We start from the raw sequence: 17,085 nt of genomic DNA, 5'->3' as shown, positions 1-17,085 counted from the left end.
AAGTCTCATTTCCAAGGAAAACAAAATCTTTCAAGGCAGGGTTTGGCACAACCCTTATATTGGAGTACTTCAGTTATGAAAAATTGGAAGACTGAACAAATACTACGCTGCTGAAAAATTATGAACAGTGTAATTACTCTGCACCAGTTTAATAGCAGATCGGTATATCTTCAACAATAATTGAATTTCCAAATCAGTCTGTAAGTATAAAACTGGCCAACCCACTAACCAGCAGCAGCTCATATTATGAAAACCTGTTTCCCTAATCTGAACAGACACCCACAGCAAAACTCAGTGAAGCTGATCTCAAATGCAAGAAACTTTGCAGAGCAGAGGTGAACTTTTTGGGGCATGGATGACAGCTACATTACCCACATTACTTTCTTTCGGGGTGGGGGGCTGGGGGAGCCAAGACAAAAATGTGTTCAACCATACTACATGTACTATATCAGAAAGGCTGAGATTTTGTTTTTCCTCTTTCTCATGGTGGGGAGAGGGAATGTGTTTTTACTGTAACTATGAGAAACAATATCAGGTGATTCTAGCCTTGAAAGAGAAGGCAATTTGACTTCAAACTTTGAGCAATTACTGTTAAAAGGGGGTTGGGGGTGTAAAAAAGGTCTTTGGGCATGTGTAATCCTTTTACCTTAATTTGGCCAACACAGGTATAGAGTATTACCTATCATTTGACATATTAGCCCATTTTGCTTTAAATTCTGAAACAATAATAGCAAAAATCTCTTCTTTTCCTATTCCAAATACAGGAAAGCTCTAATTCTTTCTTAAGTTCTCATTAAGAACTCTTCTCTTGCTGTCCATATGTATAAGCTTGCAATTTTAAAAGGCTTTGAGATTTTTTTTAATGAGAAGTGCCATAGAAATGCTTTAAATGAATACAATTTAAATAACTTAAAGCCTTTCTGTACTCCTTGCTGTCACAAAGAGTTGTGAAAAACATGTTTTCCTATTCAGAGACCTCTTTCCAAAGACCTTTGATGCCAGGCTGGTAATTTTCCACTGTAATTATCACCTCCTAATCCCAGGAGAGCTTCTGTAGCTGGTAGTACAGGTAGAACTATCCACTTCTATATTTCTGAGCTATAGTGATTGCTCTTCAGGGACTGGTTAATAGATCATTTCTACTGCCCAGTGAAAGCTATGCTACCAACCAAGTAGCTGTTTCAATCAAGCCATGCTACCTAAAGAAGGACGATGTTGGGACAGGTGAATTGGCCTTCAGCAAGAATGGTTTTATTCAGGACAGTGGTTTTTGTAGCTTTTCTTTTAGTGTTTTTGCCCCGAGTGGTGTGCATGATTCCCAGTGCTAAATGCAGCATCAGTGACCCTCTGCCTTTTCTTCACAAGCAATATCAGGAAGGAGATCTCATTGTTGTGGACATTTTGTCTCAGATCTACATCTTTTATGCAATGATAAACTCCATAGAACATCCCTCCAAGAAGCTCTTTGAGGACATTGTGTAAGGTCTTTCAACAACACAAAACCTATTGATTTTATCAAGGGGACGTATTTATAGATTCATGCTAGCTTTGCTTTTATTGAAGCAAAGTTTTATATATATAGGATCAACTCTTCTTTTGCTGAAGAGCATCTGTTTATGATTCCTCCTCCTCCTCCTCCTCCTCCTCCTCCTCCTCCTCCTCCTCCTCCTCCTCCTCCTCTGCCACCTTCATCATCAGCTCCTCATGTTCCTTTTTTATCACATTGTCCTTTTCCCTGGGAAGAAATATTTGATTACTTTTCACATTTTGCCATAATTCAATAATAGCACAAATAGAAATGTGTATTTAGGGGAGAGGCAGGGAAACATCACCAAGGTAAAAGGAAATACTTAACTGACATGTGAGAATATATGATGCTCTGATGTGAAAATGTTTCTATTGTCAGATTACTCTATGTATGGCAAAACATATTCATAAACACAAGAAACTGGAATGGGCCATGCTGACTACTGAGTTCAACCCTCTGCTTCACTGCAGGAAACTAGTCAGTGCAGATGAAGGTCTTCTATGGTATGCTAAGAAAACAAATTTTGTCCCAGTTTCTCTTCCCTTAAAAAAAAGGGAAAGGCCAAAAAAATAAAGAAAAAAAAAGGTATAGTTCCATGAATCTAGTTTCCCATCAAGAGATACGTTTGTAGGTATAGCTCTAAACATCCCAGTACTTCTCCATACATTTAAAAGCGGATCCCTCACTAGTGACTATGCAGAATGTTTTAATGTTTGCATTCGTAGAACAGGCTAGAGTAGATGAGGGCCCAGTAAACTGTGCACAGATTTTATACTGAACTCATTCTTCCCCACTCATCAATACCATTTTGGAGACCATCAGTAAGGAAGTTATTCCAAAATGCAGAGAGAAAGATTAGTACGCTGGGGAAAACATTCACTGGAAGAATTGGTTGCAAAAATCAATCTTAGATGCATAGTCTTAAGTTATTTTTCAGAAATGCTATGAGTATCAAGCTTATGGATCTAGAAAAGTCATCACAGTGTGAACAATATTTTGTCATATTCATGTAGGTTGACAGAGTGTGAAATATTACACTGAACTCAACTATACCATGTATCATCATTTGAACTGAATTTGTTGTGATACAGTGTATAATTCTTATTTCAGGTTTATGACTCCTCTCTACCAACACATCCTGGCCCTAGAGTTTGCCATCAAGGAGATCAATGAAAATCCCCGTATTTTATCCAATCACACCCTGGGCTTCCATATCTATAATTCCTATTTCTCTCCAGGTTGGACTTTTCGTGCCTCATTGGAACTCTTCTCTACACAAGGCAGATTCATTCCCAACTACAACTCTGAAATGCAAAACAGACCAATAGCAGTCATTGGAGGCCCAACTTCAGAGGTCTGTCTGCACATGGTTAACATCCTGTCATTGTACAAGATGCCACAGGTATGATGCTCATGAAGTAGGTGGCATAGGAATGAAGAGCATTAGGATTGATGTAAAGACTTTTGGAAGCTGCAAAATATTTGTCCTGTGGCATGCTTATGAAACAGAGTAGAGGATCAATGCTTTGGCCTGACCTTTTTGGTTTTGGTTTAATCAATACCTCGATTAAAGGCAGAAGTGAAGAGTGAAGCCATCATGGTCTTATATAGTAAACAAACATAAAAAGGGTTGTCAGATAGATGGACAGAATCCTCCTCCCCCTCCTCCTCCTCCTCCTCCTCCTCCTCATTAATTATTATTATTCATACCACAGCATTTTCATCTGGCGAGGATACATTTGAATGATTAGCGTTGAATGCTGGGACTGCTCACAGACAGTTTCAGACACAGAAAGTGAGCTTGGTTGATTAGTGAATCTCAGTCTTTTTTTCTCTCTCTTTATGTATGATAGACATTGATATTCAATCAGTCTTTTTAATTAATATTTATTAAAGAAATCTTTTGCGAAGTAAAAATAATATAAATTTAAAGGAAAAAGTAAAGAAAGGTAAAAGAAAAGTGATAAGTAAATGGGAAAGAAATGAAAGAAAAGGGACAGAAAAGGGACAGAAAAGGGACAGAAAAGAAGAAAAAGAAAAAGAAAAAGAAAAAGAAAAAGAAAAAGAAAAAGAAAAAGAAAAAGAAAAAGAGAAAAAGAAAAAGAAAAAGAAAAAGAAAAAGAAAAAGAAAAAGAAAAAGAAAAAGATAAATGAGTGGCTTCCAAATTATTTTTTTTACAGCAGTTATAGAGGCATTTATATTTTGCCCTCTCTCTCTCTATAAGGTTACATCCATATTCAGTCATTGTCTATCAAAGTAACTAGAGCTGAAAATGATAATAAAGTAGAATCTGTCAAATACTTTATTTTGAGATATGGGACAGAAAACTCCAATGCTAGGAAATATGTTCCAAATTCTGCTTCACTAAAATCATTTGAGAAGTCTTAATTCCATGAGATATAAACTCATGCAACTGCTTGGAAAAACCGGTCAAACACTGTACAATGGATCAGTTTTGCTCAGGTAGCTTAGCTGTCTCGTTCTCTCCATGCAATAGAATTACAGATCTAGTCGCTTCATTTCTTCAAGTCCTGTTCATTCATAAGATCATGGGGAAACTCAAACTTTCTAGTTCATGAAGGCTCCGTATTCACAGTTATGAAATATAACAGGATTCCAAGTTGGAAATATGGATTGCAACTTCATTTCTAATCTAGAGCTACAGTACTGAAAGACTGTCACTACCAACAGTTTATCTGAAAATAAACTGTCTTTCTCATTCTTCATTATTTTTAGATCACGTATGGGTTTGTTCCAGAAACTGATGTCAAAAATCAGAATGCTTTCTACCAACAGATTTTCCCAAATGCCAAACATCAGTACAAGGGTATTGTCAAACTACTGCTTCATTTCAAATGGACATGGATTGGTGCATATACTGTAAATAATGAGAATGGTGAGAGGTTTGTGCAAAATGTGGTTCCCATGTTTGCCAAGAGAGGCATCTGCTTTGCCTTCATTGAAAAATTCCCCAAAAGTACTTATTCCAATGGCCTGGTTAATTCACTGGAAGAGGGGAGTAAAATATATTATGAGGTTATGAGCAGCACTGTTAATGTTGTGATCCTTCATGGTGAAACTGATCACATAATACTTCTAAGAATACTTTCCAACATGTTGAAAGATGATAATGTACCACTATGGGTCAAAGATAAAATCTGGATTATGACAGCCCAGATGGATTTCGCATCAGTTTCCTTTGTAAGAAATATTGACCTAGTCTTCCTCCATGGTGCTATTTCCTTTGCAATTCACTCAGAGAAGATATTGGGATTCCAAGAATTTCTTCAGTCAAGAAACCCTATCTTGGAAGAAGAAGATAGCCTTTTCAGGGTCTTCTGGAGAATTGCATTTGAATGTTCATTCCCCATCAGCATGATTGACGAGGAAGGTGAGGCCCTCTGCAATGGAGAGGAGAAACTGGATACACTTCCTACATCTGTCTTTGAAATGCAAATGACTGGCCACAGCTACAGCATCTACAATGCAGCCTATGTGGTGGCACATGCTTTGCGTGACTTATATTCATCTATAACAAAGTACAGAGCAGGTGCACATGAAACCAAACTGAAGCTTCTGAAGCAACCACTGTGGAAGGTAATGTCCTAAGCAATCAAACTATGGTGGCTTCACCATATCTGTACTGATGGTTGGTGGGTCAGTAGAAAGACCGAATTTGGATGGTGAAGAAAGTCATTATTCCAAGATTAGTTAGAACCTGTGTCATATTGTGAAATTATAATAAATATAATTTTCTCTTTTAGAATTTAATCTTTTATTCTGGTTCCTTCCCTCATTTTGACCGGTAAGAATTGAGAAAGATCATTTCAATATATTTTCCTGTTTCCTTTTTCCTGCTTTCTATGCTGCCGTTATCTCAGGTACCCATTCTGATAAACGACCTCTCAGACTCAAGGATTACTGAATTTGGAAGGGAAGCTGGGACCCTCTTGATTAGTCTTAAAACTCGTAAGGTTTCATACTGTGCTGTATTTTTCATTCCATTTAGGGGGTAATCGGAAAAGAAGGGTAAAGTTATAGAGTGGTCTAAAGCTCTATCTTCATATTCCTCACCAGGGGCAGAGAGGAGGTGCTTCCTTATAAATACATGAACTGTCTGAAGTCTTTCTCACCTACAAATGCAGACATGCACCCACAGCCACACAGAAGAAGACGTTACATGTAATTCACACAACTTATAACCATGATCCTCTGGACATTCAAAGACACCACCCTCAAAATAATTCAAACTTGATTCTGTGAAGAAGTCCCAGATATGGATCTCCACACACAGATTTTGTCCTTGGAATGATTGTGTTGGTCATTTTAAATATGTGGGAATAGAAACCCCTGTGGTTAGGATTATACGCAAGACACGAGTAGTGCACGAGTGAGAGATCATTGGTGGCAAGTTCATGAGGCAAAAAGAAACTCTCTTGTGCCTCCTTGATTTTTTTTCTTTTTTTAAATTTATGGCCAGTTAATAGGCCCTTTTTTTCTAGGATTTTTTTAAAAGGCTTTTTTATCCCAACTTTATTACTTTACAAGTAACTCAAGGCGGTGTACATACCTAAAACTCTTTCCTCCTCCTATTTTCACCTCAACAACAATCCTGTGAGGTGGGTTGGCCTGAGAGAGAGTGACTGGCCCAGAATGACCCAGCTGGCTTTCACAGGACTAGAACTCACAGTCTCCATTTGTTTAATGGAGAAAACAGGAGTCACAAAGTAGTTACAGCTAATGTGTTGTGAAAGAATTGTCTGTTACTTTGAATAGAGCTGTTGGGTTTGCTGACTAATCAGAACTGAGTTTCCTTTGAGGGGCTAAGATTTAAAACCTCTTCTATCCCCTCAGTGTCATTGAATTGCTCTGCTCAATATCTTTATCCTCTTTAAAATGGACTGGAATTTATAATTTTTATTATCTATTTTTCTGTTATTTATCTGTATTTCCTTTAAATGGAATATGGTTCCATATTTTGTTTTCTGGATGCATTTTAATCATAATAATGGCCTATTGGGCAATGCTAAGTATTAATTAATACCACTGTAACATCACCAACTATCCTTCATAACACTTTTTAAAAGTTTATTATGTATGTACTTCCAAGAGGGAAAGGAATATTGTTCTTCATCCTGATAAATAACTCTGCTTCTTTTCCAATGCAGCTCAACCAGTATGTGAGAAGTGTCTCATTTAACAATAATGCCGGGGAAAAAGTTTCCTTCAACCAAAATGGAGAGTTAGAGACTGGATTTGATATTATGAACTGGATCACATTTTCAAATCTATCTTTCCTGAGAATCAAGGTTGGAAGGGCAGTCCCCATGGATTCCCAAGAGGAAATGTTAAGCATTGATGACACTATTGTATGGCCACACAGCTTTAACCAGGTATCATTCATTCACATTTTGACCTACGTCCAGTCATCATTTCACTGTTTTGAAAACTATCTTCAGTCCCAGATCTACATTCAGAGATCCACTTGAAGATTTTCCAGCCCATCTGGTTTGGCTTAGCACATCTTTCCACTAGAGACCCAACAGGTGTGTGCTAGGGTGCATGAGTGTGTCAGGGATGTAAGAGTTGCCACATTCATCGCTGAATGAAGACTCCGTGAAACACAGGCTCGTATGAAAGCAATTTACTCAGGTGTAATGAATGTGGTTACAAACAAAGCCAGGGTTTGCTTGGTGCGGTTACATACAGTGGTTTTATAGGGTTCCCTCCCTGACCCGGAGTTAACACTTTTCCCGCCCTTCTCCCCGTTGCCTTGGTTACTGGTTTGCCCGCAGTATTCTCCCCCTCACCCAAATGGCAGATTCAGCCATGTTTCTTTGTCTCCCTGATTACTGTCCCTTGTTTGTGGGTTTGTTGAGTTCGTTGGGCTTTTCTTCTGCAGGCTAAGCCGGGGCTTCTTAATTGCTCGCCAATTGCTGTGCTTCCGAGCCGTTGCAGTTTGCATTGCCTGGGGCATTCAAGGGAAGCCAGCTCTGTTACAAAGTATCCGTTCCTGCCCTGAGTCAATTGCCGCCACCTGCCAGCAATTGACTTGTGGTTTGCCCAACTTCCTCTTTTCCGCTGCCTGCGCCTGAGGTGGTGAAATTGACTAGGGGCGGTGAAACTGAACAGTGGCGTTGGCCATGCCATACCAGCTGAATCTGATAAGGGAAGGGATGGGAGATCTGAGAAAACAGCACAGGTTTGTTGACTCAGAATTCAAAATGAAAGGAAAAAGTTTCAGAAAGAGCCATGCAAAAGATGTGCGAAATGAACACCTGGACAAACTGATTACTGTACCAAGTGATCGTTTTTGGTGTAAAATAATCTGATCTATCCACCCTTTGAGGCAAAAAGTACTCTTCACCGCCCCCGGCCCTCCAGTTTTCATCAGCATTTCTGCTTTATCCTCTTTTTTCCTGCATATTCCTCCACCTATCACAAGCTTTGTCCTAATAAGACAAATTTGCCAAATGTTATATTGGAACTGACAATCCCAAAATGGGACATCACAGAAAGCACAGAAGAAGAAAACAGAAGAAGAGTACTGAATGTTGTTGTTGTTGTTTAGTCGTTAAGTTGTGTCCGACTCTTCGTGACCCCATGAACCATATTGCGCCAGGCCTTCCTGTCCTTCACTGCCTCCCTGAGTTTGCTCAGTTTCATGCTCATTGCTTCAGTGATGCTATCTAACCATCTCATCCTCTGCCGTCCTCTTCTCCTTTTGCCTTCAATCTTTCCCAGCATCAGGGTCTTCTCCAAAGAGATCTCTCTACGCATTAGGTGACCAAAATATCTGAGCTTGAGCTTCATTATCGATCCTTCCAATGAGCAATCAAGGTTGATTTCCTTTGAGATTGACTGGTTTGACCTCCTAGCAGTCCAGGGGACTCTCAAGAGTCTTCTCCAGCACCACAGTTCAAAGGCATCAATTCTTCGGCGCTCGGCCTTTTTTACGGTCCAGCTCTCACAGCCATACATTACTACTGGAAAAACCATAGCTTTGACTATGCGGATCTTTGTCGGCAAGGTGACGTCTCTGCTTTTTAATATGCTATCTAGGCTTGCCATAGCTTTCCTCCCAAGGAGCAAGCGTCTTTTAATTTCATGGCTGCAGTCTCCGTCTGCGGTGATCTTGGAGCTCAAATAAATGAAGTCTGTTACTGCTTCCATTTCTACCCCTTCTATTTGCCAGGAATTGATGGGTCCAGATGCCATGATCTTAGTTTTTTTAATGTTGAGTTTCAAGCCAGCTTTTGCACTCTCCTCTTTCACCCTCATCAAGAGGCTCTTTAGTTCTTCTTCACTTTCTGCCATTAGGGTGGTATCGTCCGCATATCTGAGGTTGTTGATGATTCTCCCTGCAATCTTAATTCCGGCTTGTGATTCTTCCAGCCTGGCATTTCTCATGATGTACTCTGCATATAGGTTAAATAAGCAGGGTGACAGTATACAGCCTTGTCATACACCTTTCCCTATTTTGAACCAATCGGTTGTTCCATGACTGGTTCTAACTGTTGCTTCTTGGCCCGCATACAGATTTCTCAGGAGACAGGTAAGGTGGTCTGGTACTCCCATCTCTTTAAGAATTTGCCACAGTTTGTTGTGATCCACACAATCAAAGGCTTTTGCATAGTCAATGAAGCAGAAGTAGATATTTTTCTGGAACTCTCATGCTTTCTCCATGATCCAGCGAATGTTGGCAATTTGATCTCTAGTTCCTCTGCCTCTTCGAAACCCAGCTTGTACATCCGGTAGTTCTCGGTTCATGTATTGCTGAAGCCTAGCTTGTAGGATTTTGAGCATAACCTTGCTAGCAGGTGAAATGAGTGCAATTGTGTGATAGTTTGAGCATTCTTTGGCGTTGCCCTTCTTTGGAATTGGAACGTAAACTGACCTTTTCCAATCCCGTGGCCACTGTTGCGTTTTCCAAACTTGCTGGCATATTGAGTGCAGCACTTTAACACCATCATCTTTTAGTATTTTAAATAACTCAGCGGGAATACTGTCATCTCCACTAGCTTTGTTGTTAGCAATGCTTCCTAAGGCCCACTTGACTTCACTCTCTAGGATGTCTGGCTCAAGGTCAGTGATCACACCAGCGTGGACATCAGGGACATTAAGATCTTTCTTGTATAGTTCTTCTGTGTATTCTTGCCACCTCTTCTTAATCTCTTCTGCTTCTGTTAGGTCCCTGCCTTTTTTGTCCTTTATCATGCCCATCTTTGCACTAAACGTTCCTTTCATATCTCCAATTTTCTTGAAGAGATCTCTAGTCTTCCCCATTCTATTGTTTTCCTCAATTTCTTTGCATTGTTCATTTAAGAAGGCCTTCTTATCTCTCCTTGCTATTCTCTGGAAATCTGCATTCAGTTGCTTATATCTTTCCCTTTCACCCTTGCTTTTCGCATTCCTTCTTTCCACAGCTATTTGTAAAGCCTCATCAGACAGCCATTTTGCTTTCTTGCATTTCTTTTTCTTTGGGATGGTTTTAGTTGCTGCCTCCTGTACAATGTTACGGACCTCCGTCCATAGTTCTTCAGGCACTCTGTCTACCAACTCTAATCCTCTAAATCTATTCATCACCTTCACTGTGTACTCACAAGGAATATGATCTAAGTAGTACTGAATACAAAAGGAGTAATTTCTTCATCTGTCAATGACACCTATGGTCATTAAAACCTTCTTTTACATGTAATTTTAATTTCAAAAAAACTCAGAGATAAAAGATATACATGGAGTGATATAAAGTGAGATTAAAGAAAAGAAAAAAAAGAAGAAAGAGTAATAAGAAGTGAAAAAGTAAAAAAAGTGGGAAAAGAAATACAAAGAGAAATAATATAAGATATATGGGGACGCGGTGGCGCAGCGGCTTAATGATCCTGAAAGTTGCTGGCCAGAAATGGTCAACGCTTCAGCGGTTCGAGTCCAGCCTTCGCGTTAGCAGGGTGAGCTCCTGTTTCCTCCCCAGTTTCTGTCAACCCAACAGTTCGAAAACTCACGTGAGTAGATAAATGGGTACTCTCACTCCGGTGGGAGGAAAAATGCTGGCGGCGCCTTGCAAAAAGGAGTCGGGAGCAGTTGCTGGTAAGGGCAAAAAACCGTGCGCACCCGAAAAGGGTGTGAAGCAATGGAAACCCCGCCTCCTGCGCACACCAGCTGGGCTCTGCTCTAGGAAGGAGGCTCTGGCAAACCACTTCCGAAACACTTGCCTTGAAAACTGCAAGTACTCGTCCAAGCAGTCACTCCAGAGTCGGTAACGACTGAGTGCAGATTAAAAAAAAAAAAAAAGATATATAAAAAAGTGATTTCTGATCTTTACAGCAATTATAAACAAATTTATTCTCTCTTCCTTCATTAAAATTAGACCATCGGACATTAAAATTCTGAGTTAATGCAAGAGCTTATTGAGATCTCTCTTCTGCTGAAAATGCTTCTTGATAAAAGCATCTTTCTCCATCTCCTATTATTTACACAACATGTGGTGGTAGGGAAGCAGACTGGATAGATAGTCCCTCATATGCTGGCACCAGATAAAAACTTGTCAAAGACAACCCTTTCTCTTCTTTTGTTTGTGGATAGGCCCAGCCACTTTCTCTGTGTAATGGGAAGTGCCATTCAGGTTACAGTAAGAGCAAGATAGAAGGGAAGCCATTTTGCTGCTATGATTGTCTTCAATGTCCACAGGGCAAGATCTCCAACCAGGAGGGTAAGATGTAATTTTACAATTTTTTCACTTGAACAACACCTAAATGAACCTCTGAGTAAATAATGTGCCTGAAAAATTTAGAAAGCAGTGCCAAAGATTAACTACTCAGCTTGGCAAATTGGTGCAATGCAACATAGATGCAAATAAATGTATTGTAAAGATTTTACCCCTTCATGGATCACTGCCTTGTCGTGGCGAAGGGGCTTGCGTAACTCAGTGAAGCCATGAGCTATACCGTGCAGGGCCACCCAAGACGGACAGGTCATGACAGAGAGTTCTGACAAAATGTGGTCCACTGGAGAAGGAAATGGCAACCCACTCCAGTATCCTTGCCAAGAAAACCCCATGGACAATGTTAAAAGGCTAAAAGATATGATGCCGGAAGATGAGCCCCTCAGGTCGGAAGGTGTACAATATGCTACTGGGGAAGAGCGGAGGGCATTTCCAAGTAGCTCCAGAAAGAGTGAAGCGGCTGGGCCAAAGCCGAAAGGACGTTCAGCTGTGGATGTATCTGGAAGCGAAAAGAAGGTCCGATGCTGTAAAGAACAATATTGTATAGGTACCTGGAATGTAAGATCTATGAACCAAGGCAAGCTGGATGTGGTCAAACATGAGATGACAAGACTGAACATCGACATCTTGGGAATCAGCGAACTGAAATGGACGGGAATGGGTGAATTTAATTCGGGTGACCATTATATCTACTACTGTGGGCAAGAAACCCTTAGAAGAAATGGAGTTGCACTCATAGTCAATAAGAGAGTGGGAAAGGCAGTAATGGGGTACAACCTCAAAAACGACAGAATGATCTCAGTGCGTGTCCAAGGCAAACCATTCAATATCACAGTCATCCAAGTCTATGCCCCAACCACTGATGCTGAAGAAGCTGAAGTTGACCGCTTCTATGAAGACCTACAACACCTTCTAGAACTAGCACCAAAAAGATGTCCTTTTCATCATAGGGGATTGGAATGCTAAAGTAGGAAGTCAAGGAGTAATCGGAATAACAGGCAAGTTTGGCCTTGGAGTACAAAATGAAGCAGGGCAAAGGCTAATAGAGTTCTGTCAAGAGAACAAGCTAGTCATAGCAAACACTCTTTTCCAACAACACAAGAGACGACTCTACACATGGACATCACCAGATGGTCAATACCGAAACCAGATTGATTATATACTTTGCAGCCAAAGATGGAGAAGCTCTATACAGACAGCAAAAACAAGACCAGGAGCTGACTGTGGCTCAGATCATGAGCTTCTTACTGCAAAATTTAGGCTTAAATTGAAGAATGTAGGGAAAACCACTAGACCACTCAGGTATGACTTAGATCATATTCCTTGTGAGTACACAGTGAAGGTGATGAATAGATTTAGAGGATTAGATTTGGTAGACAGAGTGCCTGAAGAACTATGGACGGAGGTCCGTAACATTGTACAGGAGGCAGCAACTAAAACCATCCCAAAGAAAAAGAAATGCAAGAAAGCAAAATGGCTGTCTGATGAGGCTTTACAAATAGCTGTGGAAAGAAGGAATGCGAAAAGCAAGGGTGAAAGGGAAAGATATAAGCAACTGAATGCAGATTTCCAGAGAAAAGCCAGGAGAGATAAGAAGGCCTTCTTAAATGAACAATGCAAAGAAATTGAGGAAAACAATCAAATGGGGAAGACAAGAGATCTCTACAAGAAAATTGGAGATATGAAAGGAACGTTTAGTGCAAAGATGGGCATGATAAAGGACAAAAAAGGCAGGGACCTAACAGAAGCATAAGAGATTAAGAAGAGGTGGCAAGAATACACAGAAGAACTATACAAGAAAGATCTTAATGTCCCTGATGTCCACGCTGGTGTGATCACTGACCTTGAGCCAGACATCCTAGAGAGTGAAGTCAAGTGGGCCTTAGGAAGCATTGCTAACAACAAAGCTAGTGGAGATGACAGTATTCCAGCTGAGTTATTTAAAATACTAAAAGATGATGGTGTTAAAGTGCTGCACTCAATATGCCAGCAAGTTTGGAAAACGCAACAGTGGCCACGGGATTGGAAAAGGTCAGTTTACGTTCCAATTCCAAAGAAGGGCAACGCCAAAGAATGCTCAAACTATCGCACAATTGCACTTATTTCACATGCTAGCAAGGTTATGCTCAAAATCCTACAAGCTAGGCTTCAGCAATACATGAACCGAGAACTACCGGATGTACAAGCTGGGTTTCGAAGAGGCAGAGGAACTAGAGATCAAATCGCCAACATTCGCTGGATCATGGAGAAAGCACGAGAGTTCCAGAAAAATATCTACTTCTGCTTGATTGACTATGCAAAAGCCTTTGATTGTGTGGATCACAACAAACTGTGGCAAATTCTTAAAGAGATGGGAGTACCAGACCACCTTACCTGTCTCCTGAGAAATCTGTATGCGGGCCAAGAAGCAACAGTTAGAACTGGTCATGGAACAACCGATTGGTTCAAAATAGGGAAAGGTGTACGACAAGGCTGTATACTGTCACCCTGCTTATTTAACCTATATGCAGAGTACATCATGAGAAATGCCAGGCTGGAAGAATCACAAGCCGGAATCAAGATTGCAGGGAGAATCATCAACAACCTCAGATATGCGGACGATACCACCCTAATGGCAGAAAGTGAAGAAGAACTAAAGAGCCTCTTGATGAGGGTGAAAGAGGAGAGTGCAAAAGCTGGCTTGAAACTCAACATTAAAAAAACTAAGATCATGGCATCTGGACCCATCAATTCCTGGCAAATAGAAGGGGTAGAAATGGAAGCAGTAACAGACTTCATTTATTTGGGCTCCAAGATCACCGCAGACGGAGACTGCAGCCATGAAATTAAAAGACGCTTGCTCCTTGGGAGGAAAGCTATGGCAAGCCTAGATAGCATATTAAAAAGCAGAGACGTCACCTTGCCGACAAAGATCCGCATAGTCAAAGCTATGGTTTTTCCAGTAGTAATGTATGGCTGTGAGAGCTGGACCATAAAAAAGGCCGAGCGCTGAACAATTGATGCCTTTGAACTGTGGTGCTGGAGAAGACTCTTGAGAGTCCCCTGGACTGCTAGGAGGTCAAACCAGTCAATCTTAAAGGAAATCAACCCTGATTGCTCATTGGAAGGATCGATAATGAAGCTCAAGCTCAGATACTTTGGCCACCTAATGCGAAGAGAGATCTCTTTGGAGAAGACCCTGATGCTGGGAAAGATTGAAGGCAAAAGGAGAAGAGGACGGCAGAGGATGAGATGGTTAGATAGCATCACTGAAGCAATGAGCATGAAACTGAGCAAACTCAGGGAGGCAGTGAAGGACAGGAAGGCCTGGCGCAATATGGTTCATGGGGTCACGAAGAGTCGGACACGACTTAACGACTAAACAACAACAACAAAAAAGATTTTAAGATTTAATTACAAGCAGTGCATCCCTGAGCAAATCATTTTGCAACGGTAAGGTTATGGCAACAATACTAACACATTTGATTTTCAGATATTAAACAAATGTTCTCTTTGAACATTGTATTATTCCATTTTGATTACTTTTGTGTAATTAGTAGAGTGCTGCTTTATTTCCTAGACTTGGATGACTGTTTTCAGTGTGCAGAAGATCAGTATCCCAATGAGAAGCAGGATTTGTGTCTCCCCAAAGTTATAACATTCTTGAAGGATGAAGAAACTTTGGGTACTGTTTTGGCCAGTTCAGCTCTTCTCTTTTCCTGGGTCACAATTGGAGTCCTTTGGATCTTTATTAAGCATCAGGATAGTCCCATAGTCAAAGCCAACAACCGGAACCTCACGTATGCTCTCCTTATTGCTCTCCTGCTATCATTTCTTTGTACTTTGCTATTCATTGGGCAACCTGACAAGGTGACATGTGTCCTTCACCAAATGGCCTTTGGGATCATCTTCTCAGTGGCTATTTCTTGTGTTTTGGCCAAAACCATCATTGTGGTTCTGGCTTTCATGGCCACCAAGCCAGGGTCCAAGATGACCAAATGGGTGGGGAGAAGATTAGCCATGTCTATTGTGTTGGGCTGCTCATTTATTCAAGGAATTATTTGTGTGACATGGCTGACAACCTCTCCCCCATTCCCAGATGCTGACATGTATTCAGTGGTAGAAGAAATAGTTCTGGTGTGTAATGAAGGATCTGCCTTCATGTTCTACTGTGTCTTGGGCTTTATGGGCTTCCTTGACATTATCAGCTTTACAGTGGCTTTCCTAGCAAGGAAATTGCCTGATGCTTTCAATGAAGCCAAGTTTATCACCTTCAGCATGTTGGTCTTCTGCAGTGTTTGGCTGTCCTTTGTTCCAACATAACTGAGCACAAAAGGAAAATATATGGTTGCTGTGGAGATCTTCTCCATGATAGCTTCTAGTGCTGGGTTACTGATTTGTATCTTTTTTCCCAAATGTTATATCATAGTGTTGAGGCCTGATATGAACAAGAAAGATCAGCTAAGAAGACAAAACAACAGAACAGCATAAAATAGTATGAAGAGAATTAATAGTTCATGTTATCTTTGGGAGGGCAGAAACTTTCAAAGATATAATAAATATCACTTATCAAGAAGTAACCTCTTAGGAATTCTCCAGAGTTACATTCCAGTATATATGAAACTAATGTATTGTAATTGTTATACAATTATTTTAAGTCTGTTCAGTTGAATACAAACTTTAAAAGAAAAAAGAAAAAAACTTTTCAGAACTGTTCTTCTTTTAAAAAAAAAAACATTCTAGTGAATATATTGAATATGCAATAGATATGTCATTAATACCAACAGTAGTAGGTTCAGAAACTACTGGGATTGGATTGGTAAAAGCAAATCCAAAAATTCAAAATAAAATCCATGCCTATGATTTGAACCTACATGCACACCTTTCAACCCATAAAAGGGTATTGGGGCAGACAACAAAACTGAAACAGCTTTCATGTAAATGGGGTAGACTCTTAAAAAAATGATAAATCTTGGGCTAAAGAGAATGTCTTGATTTTGAACTTGAAATGATATACATGCAAATTTTTCATTGACATTCAGTTTGCTATTAAATTAGACTGGGCTCTATATCAAACCCCACTACTTATTCTATATGAATGGAGAATTATCCATATCAACATATCTGGGGAGAGAAGCTTAAAATATTCATTTTGCTTAAGAATCTCCTTTGATATTAATGGACCAGTGGACTGTTAATTAAGCAGAAGATCAGATGCCAGCACTGAAACAATTAAAATGTTGCCATAATGGAGAATATATGCAGCTCAAGGTTGAATTGCTGGGTATCTAAAAAATTGAAATCCATACCAGAGATTCAAGTTAAAGATACCTATTTAAAGGATATTAAAAACAAATTTAGGAACCAAAAGAGGTCTTACAAGTATTTATTGAATAGTTTCTAAACAAAGTGTCAAAAATGGGGCTAAAAGAATGCCTTAAATTCTTCTTCTCTCTCAATGTCTTCCTAGCATAGCTTTAATGGAGTCTTTAATAAAGAAAATACAATACCACTATAACTAAAAGAGGAACCAAGTGGAGCCATGATTTAAAAGGATCAAATAATAACTTCATAAGTGTGACCATATAAGTTTTTTGAGTTGACAACTTATATTCAATGAGAAACTGAAATTTAGGCCAAGTGATAAACTGAAAATTTGGAAAGTCAAGGCCTCCATCATCATATGGTAGCTATAACATCGTTAAATAAATCTAGAAAACTGTCAGTCACATATTTTGTCCCTAAACATTTTATGAATCTGCTTAAAATTACTTCTAAATAAATATTTCGAATTTGGAGTAATATTCATTTTTACAATATTTATTTCTCCCCATAAACCCAGTAGGATCTTTCATG

The 17,085-nt window shown here is 39.8% G+C and overlaps 1 pseudogene; it reads left to right on the top strand.

Annotated features, from left to right (window-relative positions):
- The first annotated feature begins 1,918 nt into the window (after positions 1-1,918).
- LOC112542498 (vomeronasal type-2 receptor 26-like) lies at positions 1,919-15,720 on the top strand (annotated as a pseudogene).
- Positions 15,721-17,085: the final 1,365 nt, after the last annotated feature.

This window comes from Python bivittatus, unplaced genomic scaffold, assembly GCF_059951505.1.
Source record: "Python bivittatus isolate LINGU-HERP-01145 unplaced genomic scaffold, Pbiv_v1 ctg000430_np1212, whole genome shotgun sequence".
Lineage (NCBI taxonomy): Eukaryota > Metazoa > Chordata > Lepidosauria > Squamata > Pythonidae > Python > Python bivittatus.
Note: the sequence above shows the minus strand (reverse complement) of the source record. Positions and strands in the feature narration are given on the sequence as shown.